Source organism: Haliotis rufescens, unplaced genomic scaffold, assembly GCF_023055435.1.
Source record: "Haliotis rufescens isolate VD_foot unplaced genomic scaffold, xgHalRufe1.0.p SCAF_18, whole genome shotgun sequence".
NCBI classification, from domain to species: Eukaryota; Metazoa; Mollusca; class Gastropoda; order Lepetellida; family Haliotidae; genus Haliotis; species Haliotis rufescens.
In genome coordinates this window covers 15,098,610-15,126,371 of record NW_025963868.1, presented here as the reverse complement: position 1 = coordinate 15,126,371, position 27,762 = coordinate 15,098,610, and the positions used below count along the sequence as shown (strand labels likewise).

General features: G+C 38.9%; 1 protein-coding gene across 2 annotated transcripts in view; it reads left to right on the top strand.

Annotated features, from left to right (window-relative positions):
• The first annotated feature begins 3,196 nt into the window (after positions 1 to 3,196).
• Positions 3,197 to 27,762, top strand: part of LOC124112986 (roundabout homolog 2-like) — a 519,019-nt gene continuing 494,453 nt past the window's right edge. Inside the window, exon 1 of one of the 2 annotated variants that reach the window (XM_048398286.1) lies at positions 3,197 to 3,214. The gene's annotated coding sequence lies outside the window, so the exon portion shown is untranslated. Of the gene's footprint in view, positions 3,215 to 21,605; positions 21,736 to 27,762 lie in introns of those variants that run through there. The other variant, XM_048398287.1, reaches the window with a different exon arrangement.

Genomic DNA, 27,762 nt, shown 5'->3' with positions numbered 1-27,762 from the left:
TGCGAGCAAGTCTTGATTGATTTCTGTATTGATTTGCTTGTGATCCGTGAAATGTGGGTCCATTACTACCGTTAATTCAACACCTAGATTAGAATGTTTAGTGTTGGTAGAAGACGCAGGCCCATAGCTGGTGTTTGCTTGTCAAACCCGGCCTTCACATGCTGCTTGACGTTCATGGAATTGCGGTAATGGATCTACCTTTTGGAGAAATATATATTCAGAAATCAAAGACCGACATAAAAGTTTCAAACTTTCTTGACGTTGTGTTTGGATCGTTGACTGAAAACATTCCTAAAGCCTAGATTTAGATTATCTGGGAGATTGTAACTGGATATGAAATCAATACTTTGTGCCAATGATGCCAGTGATAAAGATAGTGTTATTGGAAAGTTTGTATAATGTGAAAACTTTGATCTTTCTTAAAATACGTTTAAGACGTCTTTGTTTACATGTACAAGCTTTCATTATTTGCTTTTTTTAAACTTTGATAGAGCTATATAGACATAAGAAGCATCATAAAGGATAGGCAAAAGCAGCACAATGCAAATCTGGTCCTGCAGAAAGTAGTCGTAAGGGACAAGCCTGGGCCACACAAAGGACTATTTTAACCAACAAGGCACTGAAAGTCACTTTGCAGAGTTGTGTCCCTTAGTCATGACAGGATCCACTGGTCATGGGTTTCAAATTCAAGATCTGTGCTTTGATCATTGGTTTGTCAGAGCCTTATGAATAACACCCAAGCGTGATTGTCTACAATTTGTGTCAGTTTGGCTTTCTCCAACATCAAGTAGACATGTTGGATGTCTCAATTTCTGTTCAAAGGGGCATGAATTACCTTGCTGAATGACTGACCTTCAATAGTTCATGAGTATAAGTGCAATTGATTGTCTGTGTGTCTGAGTGAGTGAGTGAGTGAGTGTGTGAGTGAGTGAGTGAGTGAGTGAGTGAGTGAGTGAGTGAGTGAGTGAGCTGCATCTGAATGTGTTAACAACTAGTCTACCCACCATCCTTATCTGTAGGAGTTTGTAATCAAACTTGTTATTGCAGCACTCTCTTTTGCTTCTATGAGCTAATGTTAATTGCTAGAGATGCTTCACAAAAGTGTTTTGAAATATTCATTCACACTATGCCCTTGGACTTTTAAAATATTCCCTCCTAAAGCCTACCTTGCAACTAATGCCTTTGATTGCAATCTTTGAAACTCTCCCCCAATCCTACATGAAGTAATCAACACGATTCACACTGCAGTCTTTTATAGCGCCACTGGCATTTTTAGGATGGACTTCAATCTATAGATTTGCCATGATGCTTAAAAGGAACCTTAAATGGGCTCCACGCATGACCCCTGAGTCATTTTAGGTATTTTGTTTGTCTATAGATTGCCTGAAAACCCTCTTCTGTGCCCAAATAGGATTGCTTCAGAATCAGTACGTCCCTTTTATTGGACAGCGCCATGAATGCTGTAGTTTATGTAACTCCACGAATGTGAAGGAACAATCTTATTTTTATGGAAATCAGAAAGAAAACAGTATTGGTGTACTAGATACCATGTAACAAGTTTATATTATTCTTGGTCAAGAATATTGCCAATATGAGAGGGCTGTTTCAAGAACGTACAATCATGGAAACCAATTTCTCCGTTATGACGTCTTGTCATGAGATTTTCAGCTGAAAATGTGTCAGTCAACTTGGCAAAATAAGAACAAATAACAAGTTTTGAGGTCCGAAATTCAAAGGTTTCAAATAACGAATTGAAATTGTTGTAATGAATGGTAATGATTGATTTAAAAAAATGAATTATTCATGAGTTAATGTCTATTAAAGATTTGGGGGAAATATTGTATGTTCTTAAGCATTATGCTGTGTTGAATGATGTTACATTTGTATTCTGCTCTTCGACTGCCCAATTTGCCGAACACATAGCCACTCATTTTGGCTACCAGATATGATGGTCTCAATGTAACTTTATCACGACATGTACTGAGTCGGTCCACTGTAAGTGTATTAGCTTTGACAAGCCAGTCAAGCAAAAGATTAAGGAAATGTAATTTACAGCAACAGGATATCCGTTGCAGAATTTTTATCCAATTCAGATATCATTTTGAGTTTTTGGAGAGTATCATAGTTGTGTAACTTAATAAAATATGATAGGAAATATGTAGTAAACACACACCTGGGAGGCGGGCACGTTTGGCACACTTTAAATTTATTCCTTGGCTTGGGAAAATTATTTTATATATGAATATTTATAAAAGTGCTAAGTTTGTTTTTGAAGTTAATTCAGTGAAGTTGATTTAATCAAGCTACATGTTTGCGTATAGGTGTCAGATGATGTGAGGGAAAGATGTTGCCTGAGCAATGACTGTTGTCATGTAAGCAGCACATCGCGGGCTGACAACCTGTTGTAGTATTTGCATGTATGGTGACGATGTTTATGTAAATTCAGAAACAATTCTTCCATTTCCCCAGATGAAAGATACAAGGGAAGATGTTTTTTACAAAGATGGAAATCTTCCTGGGTAAAGAGTCAATCATATTCCTGTTCAGGGCTACATTTGGGCCCCTGTCATGGACAGTACATGGAGGTGTGACAATGATAGGAAAGGGAGATTTGACAATGGTACTCAGTGTTTGTCTGCAGTAAATATACAGCTGAGACTTTATAGATGCGAGGTGAAATGGGGTTTGCGTTCATGATGATTGCACATGTATAGTGAAGTGTATGCATGTGTGTCAACCTGTGGCTGCTTGTACTGGTCAGGACTAGTTTTATCATGCCCACTGAGAAACCATGCCGCAGTTTAACATGAATACCCCACTCAGACACAGTATACTGACTCTGAGCCGACCAGTCCTTAATGCTGAACATCAGGCAGGGTGACAACAAGTGCCATCTTTTAAAATCTTTTCATATGAAGTGGCAGGGGATGAAACCATTAAAGTTATTTTCAATTTTTTTATCAAATGAAATTCATTGACGTCATTAAGATGGTGATCATATTTTGATGAGCTGTAAAAGAAAATATTGAATAGCAGTTGTCCCATGAAGAAAATAGCTGAATATTTATACACATATATAAGAAAGTGACACAATGACTCATTTAGAGCTGATGAAGAAGACACAAAGATGAAGTCTGAAAATGGCATGGTTACAGGAATTTGTGTTTCTGTTGCAGGATTTTTACCTGGAACCAGTTGAAGTCCAGCGTGAGAGGTAGGTCATGCTTTATATATGCCACTCAATATTACCAGGATGTACACCTGAAACATGGACAGTGATGTACAGGATGTACACCTGAAACATGGACAGTGATGTACAGGATGTACACCTGAAACATGGACAGTGATGTACAGGATGTACACCTGAAACATGGACAGTGATGTACAGGATGTACACCTGAAACATGGACAGTGATGTACAGGATGTACACCTGAAACATGGACAGTGATGTACAGGATGTACACCTGAAACATGGACAGTGATGTACAGGATCCTACGTGGGTCTGCCTGAAGTTGAAGATGACGTAATGAAGGTTGCTGAAGAAAAAAGTGCTTATAGTACAGAAGTACCTAACTTTCAGTCATGGCTTGTCAATCTTATATCAGATCATGTGAGACCTGGAATATCCCAATACTGAAGATATTTGATATCCTTTTCACAAAACCTCAAGCATTAATGATGGCTTAATCTTTACAGAGTATTTATTATATTAATATTTGATTTTACATATAGTTAGGATGATTATCATAATGGAGCAAATTGCATAGGATGATAACCATGGCAACTGACTTGACCCTTGGGCTTGGGGTTCTCTCTCCTCTACCGTAGTGTCTTTGGCCTGATGTCTATCCAGCAGTAGGTGGGTACCTAGTAGGATGTGGGACATGTGAATATACCATGCCGCCTTGTCAAAATAAACTCCTTTGAATAAGAAACTCAGTCACTTGGAAAAGATACTCTTTTTTGGTGAAATAGCATTAATATCCGTCGCAGAAACTCTTTTTAAACATTCATATCACTGCTTTAATATCCATCCAATCAAAATGTAAGCTTGACATAATGGTGGTACTTATTTTAGCAACCAGTGAGGATCCAAAGTCGTCACCTGTCACTGTCTGACTTGAGATGCTCATGAAACGTAATCCCTTCCTCTGACACAATGCATTGATGTGCACAAGATCTACATACTTGTTATGTCATAGTTCCAGAGGTCGCTTTCGAGTAATATACCAAATTTATGTAATATAAACTATAGGTATAAGAGCACAGTGTTGGAAATATAACTGGTCCCTGTGAAAGTGAATTCGGGATCGAATCAAGTTTTAGACAAATATTTTGGAGTTCCGATGAAACACATACAACGTTGGACTTTCTCAAAACGGTCTCTTTGGAAATGCGGACAAATCAAATCTATAGATTATTCTTTGATCATTGTCCTTAGGCTGGATTCACGCTATGACTGTTAAGAAATTGAGAATCAGACCCATGAAGATCCGGGGTAGAATAGGTCTTCAGCAACCCATGCTTGCCGTAGAAAAGCAACTATGCTTGTCGTAGGCGGTGACTAATGGGATCGGGTGGTCAGGCTTACTGACTTGGTTGATGCATGTCATCGTATTGCAATTTTGTGGATTGATGCTCATGATGTCAATAACTGGATTGTCTGGTCCAGACTCGATTATTTACAGACCACCGTCATATAGCTGGAATATTGCTGAGTGCAGCGTTTAACAACAAACAAACCTATTTTTGCAGACATCAGTGGATTGGAACAGGATTCAACATGACCACGAATGTAACACAGTGAATGAACACTAGTCTTGTCAGTTGCACCATGTGGGTTTTCTTATCATTTGTTGAAATAAACATATTACATTAACAAACATTCACTGCAAAGGTACAGTTTCACCTGTGATGAATGACTGAAGAATCTCTTGCATGAAGGGCAAGTTGAAATATTTTTCTGCCATCATGGTGTTTTATATTTTCTGATTAAAAAAACACTTTGTTTGTTTACCTCAAGCATAGCATTTTTTTAAGTGCCCATCACTGCAAAGCATTTAATCTCTTCTTATATATAGTTCCTGGCAACATAATCATTGCAACATCTTTATGATTTCTATTGATATGTATTTGTCACAAACTATTAATTAATTGATTAATCTATTTTTAGCTGACACACGTTTAGTTTCCCTATATATATTATCAATATCTATGCACAGGACAAACCAGACATATTTTTAAAGATAGAGATCAAATTAAAAACATTGGAATGTTGTTTTACATTTAATCATTTATCAACAGGTTTAATCTTTAAATCTACTATGAATTTGGAAAATATTCGATTTTGATTGGTCAGTCAGAGGTATCAAATCAGAATAAACCCCCTCTGATTAAAACAGCTGATTTGACGGCTGCATCACCGCGGAAGCTATTATTTTTAGAATAGTACTAATTTTTCAGTCATTGTCAGCAAATTTATATACTTATATGTACCATCATATGCTACCAGATGCAAAGTTGTGGTTACAACATATTCAAAGGATGTGTGGCAATATCTTCATGCTGAAAACATGATAGAAATCTGCAAAGAGAATGTATTTCAAGCTTTGAGGACAATAGAGAGCTTGATTTTCGGCGCCTTTCTTTGTACGACTGTGACGTCATATTTTTTGCATCACAATGAGCAATACGACGTCATAATAGTGACGTGCGGTGTAGATCAAAATCTTTGCAAGGATTGCTTTGTTTTCTTTAGGGGTGCCCACCTCATGCTAGCGTTCGAAGTTGCTGTTCTACATGCTTTCCTCGCCTGTTATAAGTTTGTGTGAAGTATTATGGTATAAACAAACTGCTTGAGCATATTGAGTGCCAAATGCATGTTTGACTCCATGTTCAATTTAGCATTTAGCATTTAGTTAAATCTACAGGTAACCTAGCTCCACATTGAAAACACAGTATGGTTTATCTCCAAACTTTAACAACAAATCCTAAATAAGAACTCTTAAAATACAATGTTGGACATGTTTAATGCATGATGGACACAACTGGTTTACTCAGAGAATAAGAAAAATAATCCACTTGGCAACCTCATTCTATATCTCCAATGTTCTGGGCAGCTGGTTTTTATTCGCAGTGTCAGACAGTTGAACATTTCCACTAAACACATCACACAAGTCACCTGAGCTTTGTCAAATTTAATTCTAATTTCAACTTTTCGGATGCAGATGTTGGCAGGAATTGTTTCATATTTACGTAATTGTCTCCTGGAAGAATAGAAGCTCCCTCAGGAGGCGCCTGTCACTGAATGTGAAAAAACTCCTTTGATTGCTACATAATTGATTGGAAATAATCCCTCAATGTCCCCTTCTGCTCTCCTCCCCGTGAAAATAAAATTTGAACTTGATGAATATCAATTTTCAAATTTCAAACTGATCCCTGAAAATCAGATGTTTAGCTTCCATTCAATCACCTTTTAAAATGAAGATCCAAAATGTCTATGAATTATATTGGTGAATTCTTTTATTTGTATGTCAGTTAAAGTGGTAAGCTTACTACAGGTAGAGTGGTAAGCTTACTACAGGTAAAGTGGTATGCTTACTACAGGTAAAGTGGTAAGCTTACTACAGGTAAAGTGGTAAGCTTACTGCAGGTAAAGTGGTAAGCTTACAACAGATAAAGCGGTATGCTTACTACAGGTAAAGTGGTAAGCTTACAACAGATAAAGCAGTATGCTTACTACAGGTAAAGTGGTAAGCTTACAACAGATAGAGTGGTATACTTACAGCAGTTAAAGTGGTAAGTTTACTACAGGTAAAGTAGTAATCTTACTACAGGTAAAGTGGTAAGCTTACAACAGGTAAAGTGGTAAGCTTACAACAGGTAAAGTGGTAAGCTTACAACAGGCAAAGTGGTAAGCTTACAACAGGTAAAGTGGTAAGCTTACAACAGGTAAAGTGGTAAGCTTATAACAGGTAAAGTGGTAAGCTTATAACAGGTTTTAGAATTTATTTTTCAAAGTGTAAACTCAATTCAGAAATGAATATTCTAACTCAGATTCAATTAACTTATAACTTAAGAATGTAAAATTAAATTGTGTACGTCTGTAGTGTATATGTGTTACTTTCCTTGCTTAAAGGGGAAGTGTACACGCAAAAATCACTTTCTTTCTTTTTCTAAACAAAACGCAATTTTAGAATTAGTTAGTATCTGTGTTTGAAAATATACTCTCATTTTTTTTACAGTGAAAGTAGGAAGCTCACAATAGTGTGAAAATGACATGCCGTTATGAGGCCTTCGTTTTTCGAGCTAAACAGGCCTGAGTTATCCCCCTTAGATTATGACGTAATTGGTGCCAATTCAACTGGGTCCCTGTCTATTCTCAACGCAAAAGATATCAAGTACAAGTTTTCGGTAAAACAACATGGCCTACGACACACTCCGGCGCAGTGGTGACTCAGCATAACACTATGCTGGCTGGCATCTGAGACACTAGAATCACACACCTGTACCTACACCACGTGAAGCGGCTCTAACAAAGCATGATGACGTCATAATGTTTATCAATTGGCACCAATGACGTCATATTGCAAGGGGCATAAGCCATGGTGTTTTTGTTATGGAAATAGAACACTTGGTAAATGTGAAAAATATAAATAGTTTTAATGCAAAACATATGTTAATTAATTGTGATATTTTTATATTTTTGTCTATGACACTTCTAGGTTAACACTTTTATTGTGGAAAAAGTACAAGAAAATTAGGTTCATTTCCGTGTGAACTTGCCCTTTAAGACATTGTTTTTAATCCAGCTTATGAAATTAAAGTTCATTTCATATCAAAGGATCAGACAAATAAAAAAAGAATCAACTTATGTTTTTAAATCTATTTACAATTTAAGATCAACGGCCGTGTAAGACCATTATTTTCCTTGAATGACATTCTCCGAATGTCACTGCAATCTGTAGCACGTCTAAATGTGTTCCATTGTAAGCATAGTGCTGTTTCCACGTCAACAGCAAATAAGCAAGGACATTTACACATCAGAGAAGAAACACTGATGACTATCACAAGATTGAAGCGATTTAAAACGTAAATATGGTCAAACTTGCATTTAACTAAATCTTTTCCGTTGTGTGTAATAAATAACACAATTCTCTGAAGAGGTGGCCTGCACAGTTGCTAAGATCTTTGTCTCCATTTCTGAGACAAACTGAGATTTCTTGTCTGGAAAGCATACATTTTGTTAATAACATTGCTCTGCATGGGAAGAAAATTTAATTATGCTTCGTTTTCAAGGAAAGATACATATTTCTGTCAATCCTTTGACGACATGGCATTTTTGTTACAAGATTTCATGTTTTTTTTATGAGTGCCTTCTTGGTAAGTGTTTCTTTTAGTTCTTTCAACCATTATGGGGGAAAAGAATACTTCTTGTACTTTGTTGCTTAACATTGTGTGGCATACATCTGGGGTTTTTCTGGTAATATATAAGATCCATGTTCTATGTTAACCTTAGAAAAAATGTGTAACCTTTCTATTAACCCCATTTTGTTAACATAATAGCATGTTATAAACTCGGATGTTTGTGTCATGATATAGTCCTCTGATATTGGATTATTAATTGTTCATGTTTTTTACATGTCTTCCCAAACATTAGAATCATCCATCAACTAGTACAAAACATAACAACCAACATATATTTCTTAATCAAAATGACCTAAAATAAAAGTTTTTATTACGCTTTTCATTGCATAAGACTCAGATGAGAAAAAAAAAAAAAAAATGGCTACGGACATGCTTTGTGCAATGAGATATCGGCTTCTAAATATAGATGACTACATGGTGAAGTAGTTCTTATCATGTATCTTCCACCTGGAGATTTTGCTCCTGTAAATTGAGAACTAATTGATCGTATGGATCTGGGAAGGGGTGATTTGTCTAGATTTATGTCACTTTCTCCTCTGAGGGCCCTCTTGACTGCGAAGGCCTGAAAGGGGGTTGCATAGTTTCTAAGTAGATCACACAATTCCTGGTTGGACTTGCATTTTCTAACAACAATCTTTTTGCCCTTTATCTTTGTTTTTTTTAAATATTGATATTGTCAATCACATTACCAAATGAAGAAGTGTCTGAAATAGCTTTAAAATTTGAAGACATGCATTAGTATTTTGAAAGCATGGAATTCAACACATGGACTGGAAAGGCAAATGCAATTGATTTACTGTGTTCTTCTGAAGTAAGGTAACGAAAACAAATAGTGTCAGCAGTGTCATCAATTTGGCGACACTCACAAGGCAATACATCACCCAGAGTGACTGCCACACTCCACTGTCACAATGGCATCACCATGGCCTTGTTGAAAGACTTGTTGTCTCTGTTCCAGCAACACGAGAAATTTCAGCTTAGATTGGAAAAAGAAACATAGATTCTTTTCAAATGTAATGAAGTACATGTATGCTTAATCCTTACAGCTTAATCTGTCTTAAATATCCATTTTGGAGTGTTGGAAGAGAGGGGAATATAATTAATATAATCTCAAAATATGTGGTCTTCTTTTTCATAATATGTGGTCTTCTTTTTCATGTTTCTCTATTTATTAATGCATCAATCTAGTCTGTTGACTCAATATAGCACACCCGTATGACTGCTGTCTGAACAGAGCTGTAACATACAAGTCTGTGTCAATACAGCACACCCGTATGACTGCTGTCTGAACAGAGCTGTAACATACAAGTCTGTGTCAATGTAGCACACCCGTATGACTGCTGTCTGAACAGAGCTGTAACATACAAGCCTGTGTCAATGTAGCACACCCGTATGACTGCTGTCTGAACAAAGCTGTAACATACAAGTCTGTGTCAATACAGCACTCCCGTATGACTGCTGTCTGAACAGAGCTGTAACATACAAGTCTGTGTCAATGTAGCACACCCGTATGACTGCTGTCTGAACAGAGCTGTAACATACAAGCCTGTGTCAATACAGCACTCCCGTATGACTGCTGTCTGAACAGAGCTGTAACATACAAGTCTGTGTCAATGTAGCACACCCGTATGACTGCTGTCTGAACAGAGCTGTAACATACAAGTCTGTGTCAATATAGCACACCCATATGACTGCTGTCTGAACAGAGCTGTAACATACAAGTCTGTGTCAATATAGCACACCCGTATGACTGCTGTCTGAACAGAGCTGTAACATTCCAGTCTGTGTCAATATAGCACACCTATATGACTGCTGTCTGAACAGAGCTGTAACATTCCAGTCTGTGTCAATATAGCACACCCGTATGACTGCTGTCTGAACAGAGCTGTAACATACAAGTCTGTGTCAATACAGCACACCTATATGACTGCTGTCTGAACAGAGCTGTAACATTCCAGTCTGTGTCAATATAGCACACCCGTATGACTGCTGTCTGAACAGAGCTGTAACATTCCAGTCTGTGTCAATATAGCACACCTGTATGACTGCTGTCTGAACAGAGCTGTAACATACAAGTCTGTGTCAATACAGCACACCTATATGACTGCTGTCTGAACAGAGCTGTAACATACAAGTCTGTGTCAATGTAGCACTCCCGTATGACTGCTGTCTGAACAGAGCTGTAACATACAAGTCTGTGTCAATATAGCACACCTGTATGACTACTGTCTGAACAGAGCTGTAACATACAAGTCTGTGTCAATGTAGCACTCCCGTATGACTGCTGTCTGAACAGAGCTGTAACATACAAGCCTGTGTCAATGTAGCACACCCGTATGACTGCTGTCTGAACAAAGCTGTAACATACAAGCCTGTGTCAATGTAGCACACCCGTATGACTGCTGTTTGAACAGAGCTGTAACATACAAGCCTGTGTCAATGTAGCACACCCGTATGACTGCTGTCTGAACAGAGCTGTAACATACAAGCCTGTGTCAATGTAGCACACCCGTATGACTGCTGTCTGAACAGAGCTGTAACATACAAGTCTGTGTCAATGTAGCACACCCGTATGACTGCTGTCTGAACAGAGCTGTAACATACAAGCCTGTGTCAATGTAGCACACCCGTATGACTGCTGTCTGAACAGAGCTGTAACATACAAGTCTGTGTCAATACAGCACTCCCGTATGACTGCTGTCTGAACAGAGCTGTAACATACAAGTCTGTGTCAATGTAGCACACCCGTATGACTGCTGTCTGAACAGAGCTGTAACATACAAGCCTGTGTCAATGTAGCACACCCGTATGACTGCTGTCTGAACAGAGCTGTAACATACAAGTCTGTGTCAATGTAGCACACCCATATGACTGCTGTCTGAACAGAGCTGTAACATACAAGTCTGTGTCAATGTAGCACACCCGTATAACTGCTGTCTGAACAGAGCTGTAACATACAAGCCTGTGTCAATATAGCACACCCGTATGACTGCTGTCTGAACAGAGCTGTAACATACAAGCCTGTGTCAATATAGCACACCCGTATGACTGCTGTCTGGACAGAGCTGTAACATACAAGCCTGTGTCAATGTAGCACACCCGTATGACTGCTGTCTGAACAGAGCTGTAACATATAAGTCTGTGTCAATGTAGCACACCCGCATGACTGCTGTCTGAACAGAGCTGTAACATACAAGTCTGTGTCAATATAGCACACCCGTATGACTGCTGTCTGAACAGAGCTGTAACATACAAGTCTGTGTCAATGTAGCACACCCGTATGACTGCTGTCTGAACAGAGCTGTAACATACAAGTCTGTGTCAATGTAGCACACCCGTATGACTGCTGTCTGAACAGAGCTGTAACATACAAGCCTGTGTCAATGTAGCACACCCGTATGACTGCTGTCTGAACAGAGCTGTAACATACAAGCCTGTGTCAATGTAGCACACCCGTATGACTGCTGTCTGAACAGAGCTGTAACATACAAGTCTGTGTCAATGTAGCACACCCGTATGACTGCTGTCTGAACAGAGCTGTAACATACAAGCCTGTGTCAATGTAGCACACCCGTATGACTGCTGTCTGAACAGAGCTGTAACATACAAGTCTGTGTCAATACAGCACACCTATATGACTGCTGTCTGAACAGAGCTGTAACATACCAGTTTGTGGTGTAGGTCTCTGTTGGACAGGAAGAAAGTTAATACAAGAGCCTTTAATCGGAAATTAATGACTGTGGTCAAACTGTGAAGTCAGGATATGGCCGACAGCACTCTGACGGGCATTCTAGTCACTGCATTAATTCATTTCTTTCACACTGAGCTGGATGTGTTGAGAAGTGAGTTGATTACTACTAGACATGAGGCAACGGAGAGTTGTATTGAAATTGTGACTGTTTTGCATTATCATCATCATTGTCATCATTGTCATCATCATCATCATCATCATCATCATCATCATCATCATCATGTCACTGCATGTCACCTGAATACAAAGGCTTCTCCAGATCTGTCTCCTTTCATGCAGTGCCTATGAACAGTCCAAGTGTTGCTAATGCACCTAATGTACTTGCTCAGAGCTACAGTTGAAATACCACAGTTTACCATTATTACATTACTTTCTGTGGAAAGGAGCAGGTTTATTCTCAAAGACAGAGTTCTGAAAAGGTTATGTTTTTAGCTTTCTGCAAACGATCATTCTTTGAGCTCAAAATGAAATAACAGCCTTTTTTATCAAGGTACATAAAACCAAAAATTGCATTTGCTCTTTAGAACCAATCCTTAAAAGCATGATGTCGCGCAACATGTCAGTCTCAATCTCAACGCCCGCTAACATAAATGCCAGTTATAAAAGTGTACAAAAACAATTTGCATTTGATGCTTTAATTTGTGGGAGACAAAGCCAGGGAGAAAGTCTTATATTACTTTAAAAGTTTTTGAAGCTTGCTCTGACAGGGAGAAGCGAATCTGAACAGTGGATGGCTGCGAAAGATTTTACCCAAAAGCTACAATAATTAAATTTCACACCCTAAAAGCATTGCCATTATTTGAAGTTTAGTGTTTTTAAAAGACTTACATCATAAATTAGCTTTTTTACATCCTCTTAATAGCTTTTAGCTCAGAGCATGTTCAATTGATCGAAGTTTCTTGTCTTTTTATCAGCTGATATGCCTGTAGGTCAGATCACTCATCCAAAATCTCAATTGAAAAGTCAATATTACTGAAAAACTATCTTTTCAAGGTGTCGACATCGGCAGTCTGCAATATGCCAAGATTTAAAGGCAAGCACATTTCTACTATTTTATAGAGAATTTCCTACTTTTTTATTGGATCATCATGTATTGTTGGCAAGGACACTGATTTTGCTTCAATTATGTGAATTAATTCACACACAGGGTATTTTTGCTGCAATTACTGGTGTGAATACAGCATTTCATTTCATGAAACAGATGGAACTAAGATCTCGTGTTGCAGTGACTGTTCGTCAGAATTTTAAGTCATTGTCATACATATCAATACAGCAACTATCTTGCACAGTTGGGAGTGAGAAGTTGTGCTTCACAGACAGAACTGAGACATTGTGTTGGTCTAATAGAACTGAGATGTTGTGTTGCACACATAGCACTGAGACGTGTTGCACAAATAGAACTGAGATGTTGTGTTGCACAAATAGAACTGAGACGTTGTGTTGCACAAATAGAACTGAGATGTTGTGTTGCGCAAATAGAACTGAGACGTTGTGTTGTGCAAAAAGAACTGATACATTGTGTTGCAATGAAGAAACTGAGACGTTGTGTTGCAATGAAGGAACTACGACGTTGTGTTGCAATGAAGGAACTACGATGTTGTATTGCAATGAAGGAACTACGACGTTGTGTTGCAATGAAGGAACTACAACGTTGTGTTGCAATGAAGGAACTACAACGTTGTGTTGCAATGAAGGATCCGAGACATTGTTTTTCACAAATAGAACGGAGACATTGTGCTGTGCAAATAGAACTGAGACGTAATGTTGCAGAAATAGAACTGAGACATCATGTTGCAATGAAGGAACTGAGACATTATGTTGCAATGAAGGAACTGAGACATTATGTTGCAATGATGGAACGCGAACGTTGTGTTGCAATGATGGAACGCAGACGTTGTGTTGCAATGAAGGAACTGAGACGTTGTGTTGCAATGCAGGAACTGAGATGTTGTGTTGCAATGAAGGAACTGAAACGTTGTGTTGCAATGCAGGAACTGAGACGTTGTGTTGCAATGAAGGAACTGAGACGTTGTGTTGCAATGCAGGAACTGAGACGTTGTGTTGCAATGAAGGAACTGAGACGTTGTGTTGCAATGAAGGAATGCAGACGTTGTGTTGCAATGAAGAAACTGAGAGGTTGTGTTTGAAATGATGGAACGCAGACGTTGTGTTGCAATGAAGGAACTGAGACGTTGTGTTGCAATGAAGGAACTGAGACGTGTTGCAATGAAGGAACTGAGATGTTGTGTTGCAATGAAGGAACTGAGACGTTGTGTTGCAATGATGGAACGCAGACGTTGTGTTGCAATGAAGGAACTGAGACGTTGTGTTGCAATGAAGGAACTGAGATGTTGTGTTGCAATGAAGGAACTGAGATGTTGTGTTGCAATGAAGGAATTGAGACGTTGTGTTGCAATGAAGGAACTGAAACGTTGTGTTGCAATGAAGGAACGCAGACGTTGTGTTGCAATGAAGGAACTGAGAGGTTGTGTTTGAAATGATGGAACGCAGACATTGTGTTGCAATGAAGGAACTGAGACGTTGTGTTGCAATGAAGGAACTGAGACGTTGTGTTGCAATGAAGGAACTGAGATGTTGTGTTGCAATGAAGGAACTAAGACGTTGTGTTGCAATGATGGAACGCAGACATTGTGTTGCAATGAAGGAACTGCAAATACAAACTGTACTGGGGGAACTGGTAAAACTGTTAGCTGACATTCATATGCAATTCTTATCTGCCACAGTGGGTTTTTTTCCAGCTTTTTTAGTGTATTTTGTAAGTATATAAACTTTTGAGTGCACATATTTCAGTCACTCATACACAGAATCACAGCAAATATCTCACAATTTCAACAAAACATCAAACAACAAGTTCTTTGTGATACAGAGGCCGAGCAGGTGACAGGCCAAGCTGACATGTGCCCAGTGTTCTACATCTATACAGATATATATCCCCCTGAAACTTGATGGACTACGCCACTAATACATATTCATCGGGGTCATCAGTCAGGTCAAGGTTTCTCTCTGCTTGAACTGTTCAGGATCCCTGGCAGTCTGTAAACTCAAATGTTGTTGTTCACTAAAATGGTAAAGCATTCCTGTTTTTGTTCATATTGTATTCATATACTCCTGTTATAAAGAGGATGTGTACATCATAAGAAGCACTCCTCCTCACTGCCAAAGATCTTTGACTAGGAGGGTATAGGACTTAGGCTCCAGGGATCAGAAAACAACAACATAACATCAGTAACAGAGGACGTATTCCCAGAACATCAGTCACCAATGATGTGTAATAAAGGTCAATGTAAATATAAGGTGACAGTAGGACTTTAGACACTTGATAAAGGTCATTGTTAATATAAGGTGACAGTAGGACTTTAGACACTTGATAAAGGTCAATGTAAATATAAGGTGACAGTAGGACTATAGGCACTTGATAAAGGTCAATGTAAATATAAGGTGACAGTAGGACTATAGGCACTTGATAAAGGTCAATGTAAATATAAGGTGACAGTAGGACTTTAGACACTTGATAAAGGTCAATGTAAATATAAGGTGACAGTAGGACTATAGGCACTTGATAAAGGTCAATGTAAATATAAGGTGACAGTGGGACTTTAAACACTTGATAAAGGTCAATGTAAATATAAGGTGACAGTAGGACTATAGGCACTTGATAAAGGTCAATGTAAATATAAGGTGACAGTAGGACTATAGGCGCTTGATAAAGGTCAATGTAAATATAAGGTGACAGTAGGACTATAGGCACTTGATAAAGGTCAATGTAAATATAAGGTGACAGTAGGACTATAGGCACTTGATAAAGGTCAATGTAAATATAAGGTGACAGTAGGACTATAGGCACTTGATAAAGGTCAATGTAAATATAAGGTGACAGTAGGACTATAGGCACTTGATAAAGGTCAATGTAAATATAAGGTGACAGTAGGACTATAGGCACTTGATAAAGGTCAATGTAAATATAAGGTGACAGTAGGACTATAGGCACTTGATAAAGGTCAATGTAAATATAAGGTGACAGTAGGACTATAGGCACTTGATAAAGGTCAATGTAAATATAAGGTGACAGTAGGACTATAGGCACTTGATAAAGGTCAATGTAAATATAAGGTGACAGTAGGACTATAGGCACTTAATAAAAGTCAATGTAAATATAAGGTGACAGTAGGACTATAGGCACTTAATAAAAGTCAATGTAAATATAAGGTGACAGTAGGACTAATAGCACTTGATAAAGGTCAATATAAATATAAGGTGACAGTAGGACTATAGGACAGCTATCCCATACCCTTGCACAGTCTTCATCTTGACATATAATTGGCTTACCCTCTCTGCTATCCCATGCCCTTAAAGTCTTCATCTGGACATGTAATTGGCTTACCCTCTCTGCTATCCCACACCCTTGCACAGTCTTCATCTGGACATGTAATTGGGTTACCCTCTCTGCTATTACACACCTTTACACAGTCTTCATCTGGACATGTAATTGGGTTACCCTCTCTGCTATCCCACACCCTTACACAGTCTTCATCTGGACATGTAATTGGGTTACCCTCTCTGCTATCCCACACCCTTACACAGTCTTCATCTGGACATGTAATTGGGTTAACCTTACTGCTATCCCATGCCCTTGCACAGTCTTCATCTGGACATGTAATTGGCTTACCCTCTCTGCTATCCCATGCCCTTGCACAGTCTTCATCTGGACATGTAATTGGGTTACCCTCTCTGCTATCCCATGCCCTTGCACAGTCTTCATCTGGACATGTAATTGGCTTACCCTCTCTGCTATCCCACACCCTTGCACAGTCTTCATCTGGACATGTAATTGGCTTACCCTCTCTGCTATACGAGGGGTGTTCCCCTAAGCCACTTAGGGTTCTCATATTAGGTTGAAATTTCACATGTGTAATGATACATGTATCTATGGGTTATATCTGAATTTGCAGCACCGAACTATTAATCTTACCACTTTTACAGGTGTTATGATCGAGTAGGGTGTGACAATGGAGCCAGTAGAATACCGAGCAGTGATTAGGTTTTTATATTTGAAAGGTCGCACACCAAAAGAAACTTTCGATGAAATGAAAACAACTTATGGGGAAGATGCCCCATCATATGACGTTGATAAACACTGGCATTGCCAGTTCAAGTGTGGTCGGACATCTGTGGAAACAGCTGCCATTCCTGGTCGCCCCCATTCATTTGATGAGGACACTATCCATCAAGTGGAGACCGCCATTTTGGCAGACCGTCGTTAAACTGTTCGCCAGTTAGCACAAGATGTCAAGATCAGTGTAGGGTCTGTGAAAAAAATCATCCATGACAATTTGAACATGCATAAGGTGTCTGCACGATGGATTCCAAGGTTGCTCACACCTTTCCAAAAGCAGGAACGAGTCAGTTGCTCAAAGGATCTTTTGGACATGTGCCAAAAAAACCAGACAAACTTTTTTGACAGACTTATCACACAGGATGAAACATGGGTCCCACACTATGATCCTGAGACTAAAGTTCAGTCAATGCAATGGAAGCATGTGGAGTCACCACCCCCAAAGAAGGCACGTGTCCAACCCTCTGCAGGCAAGGTCATGCTCACTGTGTTTTGGGACCAGCATGGAGTAGTGATGATGGATTTCTTGGCAAAGGGTACCACAATTACAGGAGCTTATTATGCTTCACTGCTGCAGAAATTGCGGGACGCTATCAAGCTTAAGAGGCGTGGCATGCTGACCAAGGGTGTCTGTCTCCTGCAAGACAATGCTCCAGTACACAACTCTCATGTTGCCCAGACAGAAGCGCGGTCCTGTGGCTATGAAATCCTTCCACATCCTCCTTACTCTCCTGACCTTGCACCATCTGACTTCAACCTCTTTCCAACCATGAAGTCATTTTTGAAGGGAAAACGTTTCACAGATGATGAAACACTGATTTCTGAAGTCAAGTCCTGGTTTGAGACGCAAAATGAAGGCTTTTACAAGCGAGGTCCCCATAGTTGCATAAAACGATGGGAGAAGTGTGTAACTCTTGGTGGTTCCTATGTGGAGAAAGACTAATACCTATGCCAAGTTTCATTCCACTAGGTCCATCGGAAGTGGGCCAGGGGAAATCTTTAATGAACACCCCTCGTACCATGCCCTTGCACAGTCTTCATCTGGACATGTAATTGGGTTACCCTCTCTGCTATCCCAAGCCCTTGCACAGTCTTCATCTGGACATGTAATTGGCTTAACCTCTCTGCTATCCCATGCCCTTACACAGTCTTCATCTGGACATGTAATTGGGTTACCCTCTCTGCTATCCCATGCCCTTACACAGTCTTCATCTGGACATGTAATTGGCTTACCCTTACTGCTATACAATGCCCTTGCACAGTCTTCATCTGGACATGTAATTGGCTTACCCTTACTCTATACAATGCCCTTACACAGTCTTCATCTGGACATGTAATTGGCTTACCCTTACTGCTATCTAATGCCCTTGAACAGTCTTCATCTGGACATGTAATTGGGTTACACTTACTGCAATCCCAAGCCCTTGCACAGTCTTCATCTGGACATGTAATTGGCTTACCCTTACTGCTATCCAATGCCCTTGAACAGTCTTCATCTGGACATGTAATTGGCTTACCCTTACTGCTATCCCATGCCCTTACACAGTCTTCATCTGGACATGTAATTGGGTTACACTCTCAGCTATCCCACGCCCTTACACAGTCTTCATCTGGACATGTAATTGGCTTACCCTCTCTGCTATCCCATGCCCTTACACAGTCTTCATCTGGACATGTAATTGGCTTACCCTTACTGCTATCCCACACCCTTGCACAGTCTTCATCTGGACATGTAATTGGGTTACACTCTCAGCTATCCCACGCCCTTAAGGTCATAAAATATAGAACATAAAAAAAATGTCTTCCTTTCAGAGGCGTGACTTTGTCATTATGAGGAGAAAACAACTAGATATTCGTTTGTTAGAAACTTTAGAAATAGTATTAATGTTTTGTCCTCAACTGTGAGTTGTGCTAATGTTAAACATTAGGAGATGAGTATGTGATTGACGAATATACAGTGGTCCCTCACTACAACGCTACCAATGGGGTCCAAATAATTGGTGGGCGTTATAGACGATGAGCCGAGGGCGAGGCGGGGGAGCGCGCTCGGCAAATCTCAAATCATCAATATGTGTTTATCTCACGTCACGTCAAAATAGTATATATTTTTATGGACCTAGATCTACCTGTAATATCATTCATTTATTAAATCTGTCACATTTCTAAATGTCTGAAATACGTATTCCATTTCAATTTATCATTTTTTATCGATAAATTAAAAAATTATTCACTATTTCCTGCGATGTTATTGAAAATAAAATTCTCGGACACACATTTTGACAACGGGTCCGCATCGAACATGTCAAAGAGCAAAATAAAGACGTTTTAAGCAAATCTTTAAATATATTATACAAAGTGATAAATAAAATCAACAAAAATATATCTAAAAGTAATCAAACTTACAACTAAGTTATTATTTCCATCGTTTCGTGCGATCGCGTGTAATGTAAGTCAAATGACATCTCGGTTTTCGTCGCCTTGAATTCTCGGCTCGGACACAACGTTTAATGCAAAAATATATGCATGAAAAATCTTTGTCACAGCTCGTAACCTAGCACGATACATTCACGAAGTTCCATATTTTTAATATATATCGTGATTTCCTGCTTAAAACGTTCAGAATAACACGATTTAACAAAAAATCTTTCGCCAACTTCTGAAATTTATCAAACACGAGCTTGGTATCACAGCTATAATTTGATTGGCTGCCTGAGGTCACGTGCTCAAAATTGACCAATCACAAAACTTGTAGCAGATTTCGGCAAGAAAGCGTCATTAGAAACAAATTTTAATCCAATGAAATCGCTTGTTATAACTACGGAAAAAAAACAGGCGATGTTACGAAAGCGCGATTACGAAATGAATGACCGCCGTGTTGTGACAGCAACTACATGTGTGTGACAGTGTCGCCTCAAATTGGATTGCCCACTAATTAAGAATATAAACTTCACTTGTGGTTCTCTTTTATTGCATATTCTAAGATCAAAGGATGTATAGTGTGAAAAGTTAACTAGTTGAACAATCGTATTTCCGGGACTTGCCGCGGATATTTTCAAACAGATTATTAGAACTCCATTCAGCGATAAACGGTTGATTATGCAATGAGAAGCGTTATGTGCAAATGAACAATGAACAACAATACAATTATGTCTGTGTAAAACTCTCAGTAATAAAAGTGTACATAAATTTTGGGAGCCATGCGTTACCGAGCGTAGTAACCGAGGTAGCGCTTTATCGAAGAGCACAATAGCGAGGGATCACTGTATGCGTGAAATTGTGTGATCTGGAACATTTGAATGTGATTGACAAAACCATAAGTTTGACACATCTGGTTTGATCAATAATAATAATAATAATAATAATAATAATAATAATAATGAGTCCATTTGTATGGCGCCAAACTTTGATAAGTGAGACAAAAGATATGCATGATTGAAGAATAAATTTTTTGAGATAATGCATGCATAAATGTTGACACAAACACGAATTCTTCAAGTTCCAAACAGTGGTTCTGCTCAAACATTTAGTGCATTTAGATCATTTCTGTTAAGGCTGTTTGATGTAACGAGAGGCAATTATATAAGTGAATCTTTTGTTTCCAAATGAGACCTACAAGAATTGCACAAAGACATGCTTAGAGCAAATCACAACAAGCCAAAATCAGAAAATCAAAACAAAATATAACTTCAAAGGCATTTAGTTGAAAGAGAAAATTGATCAGTAATTTCATTTATGTTTGTGACTGTTTTCCTATATGCCGCCTGACATGAAGCATGATATGTGTATTACACAGCCAGCAGAGAGAAGTGAAATTGATTCTATTCCTTAAGTAGCATTCCTGTTCATTTCATGACATAAGCACCATGTTCACCGAAATGAATGACACAAATACCAAGCCAGCCACACCAGTCTCATTATAATATATCATTCGTTTCCTTAGAGAAAATATGTCTTTCCCTGTCTTTCTTTACCCAGCATTACAGCATACCTTCTCTGTTTGGAAAGATATGGGAAAAGATCTTTTCAGAAACTGAGCAAAATTGATGATCATTCAATAAACCTCCTTATAAGGCAAAATTATAGAAACAACTATTTGTATTTTATTAATACAGAAATAAGGAAAGTGAGCTTCATTTGTCATCTTGAGAAATTTTATAAATGATTTTGCTATTTGAAACACGTGATGTTCTGGATTTAAAGTTTTGAAATCGATGCCATCTTTAACGCTATAACGAGGAAGTGCTATTGATTGCTTGACAGGCGAAATGGAACACACGGCCAGGGAAGGAGCATCAATTTGTTTTGATATTCACCACAATATTGTTATAACAGTGTACTGAGAGAGAATAGTTTTGGTTGTAACAACGGAACTACGGAACATCACTTGTGCTTCTTGCTTTGCTGAAAACTTGGACTGAACGGTGAGGTATTTTTGTGATCTTTTGGCTTGAATATGTGAGCATGTGTTGCATAATTGTCTATTTGTCCCCTTGTGCTGTACGGCACATTGGACAAACTGTTGCCATCATGTGACATGTGTCGCATGTTGGTATAGGTTTGCTTAGCAGATCTCTTGATCAGCGTCTATTTGAGATAATTTCCCAATTATCGCCATTTTCGTCATTACCACATGTTTCATAATCCCCATCGATAGCTGTTTGTGGAACTGCAATTTTTGCAGATTTTCCGTTTAGTGCTCTTCCTTTGATCACAATATGACGTGAAATAGACGTGTGCTGTGTGGAGCTGGAAGATCAGCATCAGCTGTGAGTGTGTATGTTGACATGTTATTGACATCCCACCATCTGTAATAGGAGTTGTACATAACAACCAGTGTCTCATTTTCATCAGTAGCATTTTAAAGTGTTATTCATATTTAATGACAGCTATTTCAAATCAGGCAATTGAGATATCCTGTTAAACATGTTTTGTATATTATTTAGATGTTTTTTCTTAAAGGTGAGGGAAATCCAAACCCATCCTGATTCACATTATCGTAAAGTCTTTGAATCTTGAATCATGTCCTGTATTTGTTGTCTATGGTTGTCTTCTGCATGTCTCAAACTATTGAACTAAGCTGAATTATTTTAGAAAGAAAGAAAAATGTAAGTGCTTTCATCTTGAAACTCATTTCCTTTCTCATTATTTTCTTTTGGTGTGTTCAACTTGAAACCACTGCCCTCTTCCACTTCACAGTTTTAGCTCTAAGACCAATGTGACACCCATATGTCAGCATAGACTTACAAAAGTTGTAGCACTAAAATCTCTAAGTGTGACTGACCTCGGAAATGCAGTTAACAGTCAGACAGCCCTGACCCAAACCTACGGGTACAGCCAGAAAGATTGTGATCAGTATTTTCCTACACTGTGTGAGCATTATCAAAACAATCAAGTGATGGCTATTGACAACACCGACAAGATAAAACGTCAACACCAGACAATAACCAGTCTTGATACTCGCTGAAACAGACTCCAATGGGCATTGTGCATAAAAGGCAAAATAGCACTGAACATTATTTGAATAGATCACTGAAAATCAGTGATGACACCGGGTTTTTCACGATAACTAGTCCTGTCCTATCAGTAGCACCTGCTACTGATACAGTTTGCATACTTTTTTGCAAACAAAAGATACTTTCTCTCCTAGTTTATATACAGACTGATTGCTGTAAGTTGCTGCAAGTTTGCTTAATGAGTATTTGTGCAAGTGTCAGTCTCTTCATACAGTCAAATCCTTCCCTACCTGCGGGTCTCGTGGTAGAGCATCTGTCCAGAGAGCGGAAGGTCCGGGGGTTCAATCCCTTGCTGTGTCATACCATAGTATGTTAAAAAGTGGTACTTGTTGTTACCCTGCACTCAGCACACAATGTTAAACCCCATTTCACCTCACCTCACCTCACCTCACCTCACCTCACCTCACCTCACCTTCCTGAGGGTTGCAATCAAAGGGATAGAAATGATGTTTTTCCTTCTTGACTTGAGCTGTGTCCACCCTTCTTTATCAAAACCCTGAATAATGGTAAGACTGCATCCATAAGTATCCAGAGGCATACAGAGGCATACAGAGGCTTGCTCTGGATGCAATACGGAATGAGGCTGCTCTACATGCAGGCTTCCAAATTCCTTGTATTTTAGTGACAATGGCACAGATAAAATCACAATGGCATGATCATAATATGTTCCCAGTGCCTGAAGGGCACACTTATAAATAATGATACAAACAACAGTACTTGTGACAATGGTTGTCACGTGACACCAGTGATGAATGTACTTTTGAAGAAGTAAGATGACAAACACATGGAACACTATGAACATGTTAGCATGCTTAATGCACAGTATGAGGCGCTAGGTAACACTGGGTATTACCAATCTCAGTGAAGAGGAAGGGAGCAATGTTTTCCTGGAATATGACTGCTTATTACCTGGCCTCAGTGAAATGGCATTCATGAAGTTAGCAGATGGATTAAAAGTATTCTTTGAGTTGGCACACTTACATTCCAAAGGAAACACTGAAACATCTCTGTGAGAGGGTAGGGAATGCTTCTGCCCTTGCACTGTTTGCAGGTGATTCAGACCACCTTTCCACCATCTTCCCAAGGCAAGGAAGTTAACAGACTGTAAAAGTCCAGTTTCCCTTGCCGAACTAGGCTGGAATTTCTGGGCATGATCGCAGTGCCACCTGTGGCTATTACAAGTTATGTCCCTTCTATGTCCCTCCTATTGACCAATCAGGTTCCACCTCTCATATCACTTGCATTTACAAACAAAATGGTGACGCCTAGTCAAGACGATCTGATTGATCATCAAAATCTATATTGTGATAAAATGGGTCTTACTTCGTGAATTGTTGCAACTCATGTGAGCACCTTGATTAAAAACATGAAAAGATATGGAAAATATTTGTTGATACCCAGTTTACGGTATACATGCTTTGCAAATCCTACAGTTGACCAAATTATGCACAGCATTTTACAAACGGGATGTCGATTTCATTTTGCAATTTTGATTGGACTGTGCATAGACTCGTTAGTCCAGCCAAAATATAACTCCATAATTTCAGCCTATTTTGGCAAGGTTGGAAACTGGACTTTTATAGTCAGTAAACTCCATTGCCTTGGGAAGATGCCTTTTCACAGATCACAGGCAATCCTTCTGTCGTTTCACAATCATGGATGATTATTGTGTTAATTAGATCATATTTCATTCAATTTAAATTCAAGTTTATGTTTTTGCATGTATAAAATGGGACTGCATCTCATGTTATTGTAACATGTTATTGTAAAGTTGATAACAACTTGTCAGACGGACTGTCTCGGGCATTGCTTGATTTTGTTAGACAACTGTTGCCCAAATTTACTACATTGTATTCCCGGTTTCGATATAAAAACAGGGTAACGAATGATAACGAATCACAAGAAGAAAAAGACATTTCACAGAAAACTTTTATTTGCAAATTCACTGTAACAGGACTCACAGCATATAAACATATCACAGCTAATTCTTCATGTGAAATATCAAATCACAGCAAATTAAAAGAGCCAATAATGTATAACAAAAAAGGTATCCCCTGCCTGCTTATGCATGCCCTGTGGCACACTTGAAACATCTGCATTTCTATCCCTGTCACGACTTGACTAATACATTATGTCAGAGAGTGTGGTTTATTGGTGCGTTGAACAGTTTTCGCGATACACCAGCTGTGTATTGAGAACAAACCCACACAAGTTGTTGATATTTACTTTGGTGAAAGCCATGAACATTAATGTTTAACAAATTGAGTATTGTTTTATGCCACCATCAGCAGTATTCTAGCCATATCATGGCAGGGGACACCAGAAATGGGCCTCTCACATTGTACCCATGTGCGGAATTGTCCCGGGCTCGGTGTAACAAACGATCACACAAGCCTACCTCACTGCCCCTTCAACAAAGTCATTCTTTACCATGGTGCTGATAAACCAGGGTCCATGATTTGGCAAATAACATTGGTGAGCAGCTGATCCTGCAGAGCTAAGGGATGCAACTCTTTAGCTGGCCACATGTGCCTCACTGATAAAGGCTCGCATGAGGAAGTCATGCAGGTTTTTTAGTTGAATGACCTTAAGTCAAGGAAGAACAGCATTTGTCCATTGAGCAGGTTGTGGCCTTGTGGTAGCGCATCTGTTTGGGGAGCAGAAGACCTCGGGTTCGATCCTCAGCCACATCATACCAAAAGACATTAAAAGGTGGTACTTGTTGTTACCCTGCCTGGCATTCGGCTTTAGGGGGATAAGACAAAGAAGGACTGGTTGGCTTGGAGTCAGTATGCAGACAGGTCTTCACATTGAAAGTTTGTTTGGGATGATAAAAATTATGACAAACATCTCTGCTGCTGTTAATTTTGGCGAGGGCAATTTTATGCTCACAGACAAACTTGGTGTTCATCAACAAACTGCCTTTGTTTAGGGTTGAGGGAGAGTGAGTTAGGTCAGCCACTTCTCAGGTGCCCTACTGCTTGTTATTCAGGTAGTCAAAGTGTCGGTGATATTGGCCAACAAATCCCCACCTGTCTCTTACAACAATTGTATGATGTGGGAGAACTGTTCCCAGAGTCCCCAACATAACCATTGCACGGACAAGGTGTCACTGGAAAGGTTTCAAGACCAAAATAGTATCTCTACAAACTTGATTCCCATAACAGGGAAATGTTATCGTGACAAATAGCAAGGTTTCTAACACTGAAAAACCTCTGCAATCAAACAGTCTTCAAACAAGTTGCTACACAAACAGTTTAGATGCTATTTTACAAGTCCCTTATGCTAAGAGCCATCAATCAAATGGTTTGACATTGTCACAAAAATGTGCAAAATGGTCATTACGTGGAACACACCATGGGTCTGGCCTGGTCCTGTGTTCGTGGTACTCTTGTGGCGGTTGGATCATCGTGGGTCGTCATCTGAGGACACTGTAGCCTGTAAATACTAGATTACATAGGAACGTGGCTCTCGTTTGTCAGAAAATCCATACGTGGATGTAGAAGCTAGCCCAAGTGCTGTTTATACAGCATGGTGCTGTGATGTAGCAATGGGGAATTGCAATTTAATACCATAAGAGAGTTTTCTCTTTCACATTTAGCAATATCTATGTTGGTTGTGTGCTTTAATTTGTATTTTCAATTTTGTTGAAACTTGATCCTTTCCCCAATGAATTGTGCATGTTTGTTTATTGCGGTCTTGATGCTCGGTTGTTGAGTAGATGGACTGTGGAGTATTGTATTGTGGTATTGATAAATTCAGTTAGAAATAATTCATGCTCTGACCTTGTAACTAGAAGTAGCAAGGAAGTGATATTGAAACAAAGGTCCATAAGAGGTTTGTGGTTTTCGGTTTTGTAAAATAATAGTTACATTGAGCATTTAATTTTAACAGAAAACTTTTCTTTATGCAGTTATAATTGTTGATGAACTTAGCTTCTGCTTTGACATATTTCAATAAAAATATGACGACTAAAGATTGATTATGAAAGTTTATCAAATATATTTCTTGATCTTGGAAAATCTGATAAAAAGCATTCACTTATATTTCAGACTGTTAAAACATTGGCAGCTGGGAATGGAACTTCTTGGTTCATGAAGGGTTGACATTGTAAGGGGTGGTATTCTAAGTGAGGCATTATAAAGGGTGACATTGTAATTGGTGGCATTATAAAGGGTGACATTGTAATTGGTGGCATTATACAGGGTGATATTGTAATTGGTGGCATTATAAAGGGTGACATTGTAATTGGTGGCATTATAAAGGGTGATATTGTAATTGGTGGCATTATACAGGGTGACATTGTAATTGGTGGCATTATACAGGGTGATATTGTAATTGGTGGCATTATACAGGGTGATATTGTAATTGGTGGCATTATACAGGGTGACATTGTAATTGGTGGCATTATAAAGGGTGATATTGTAATTGGTGGCATTATACAGGGTGATATTGTAATTGGTGGCATTATAAAGGGTGACATTGTAATTGGTGGCATTATACAGGGTGATATTGTAATTGGTGGCATTATACAGTGTGATATTGTAATTGGTGGCATTATACAGGGTGACATTGTAATTGGTGGCATTATAAAGGGTGATATTGTAATTGGTGGCATTATACAGGGTGACATTGTAATTGGTGGCATTATACAGGGTGATATTGTAATTGGTGGCATTATACAGGGTGATATTGTAATTGGTGGCATTATAAAGGGTGACATTGTAATTGGTGGCATTATAAAGGGTGATATTGTAATTGGTGGCATTATACAGTGTGATATTGTAATTGGTGGCATTATACAGGGTGACATTGTAATTGGTGGCATTATACAGGGTGATATTGTAATTGGTGGCATTATAAAGGGTGACATTGTAATTGGTGGCATTATAAAGGGTGATATTGTAATTGGTGGCATTATAAAGGATGATGTTG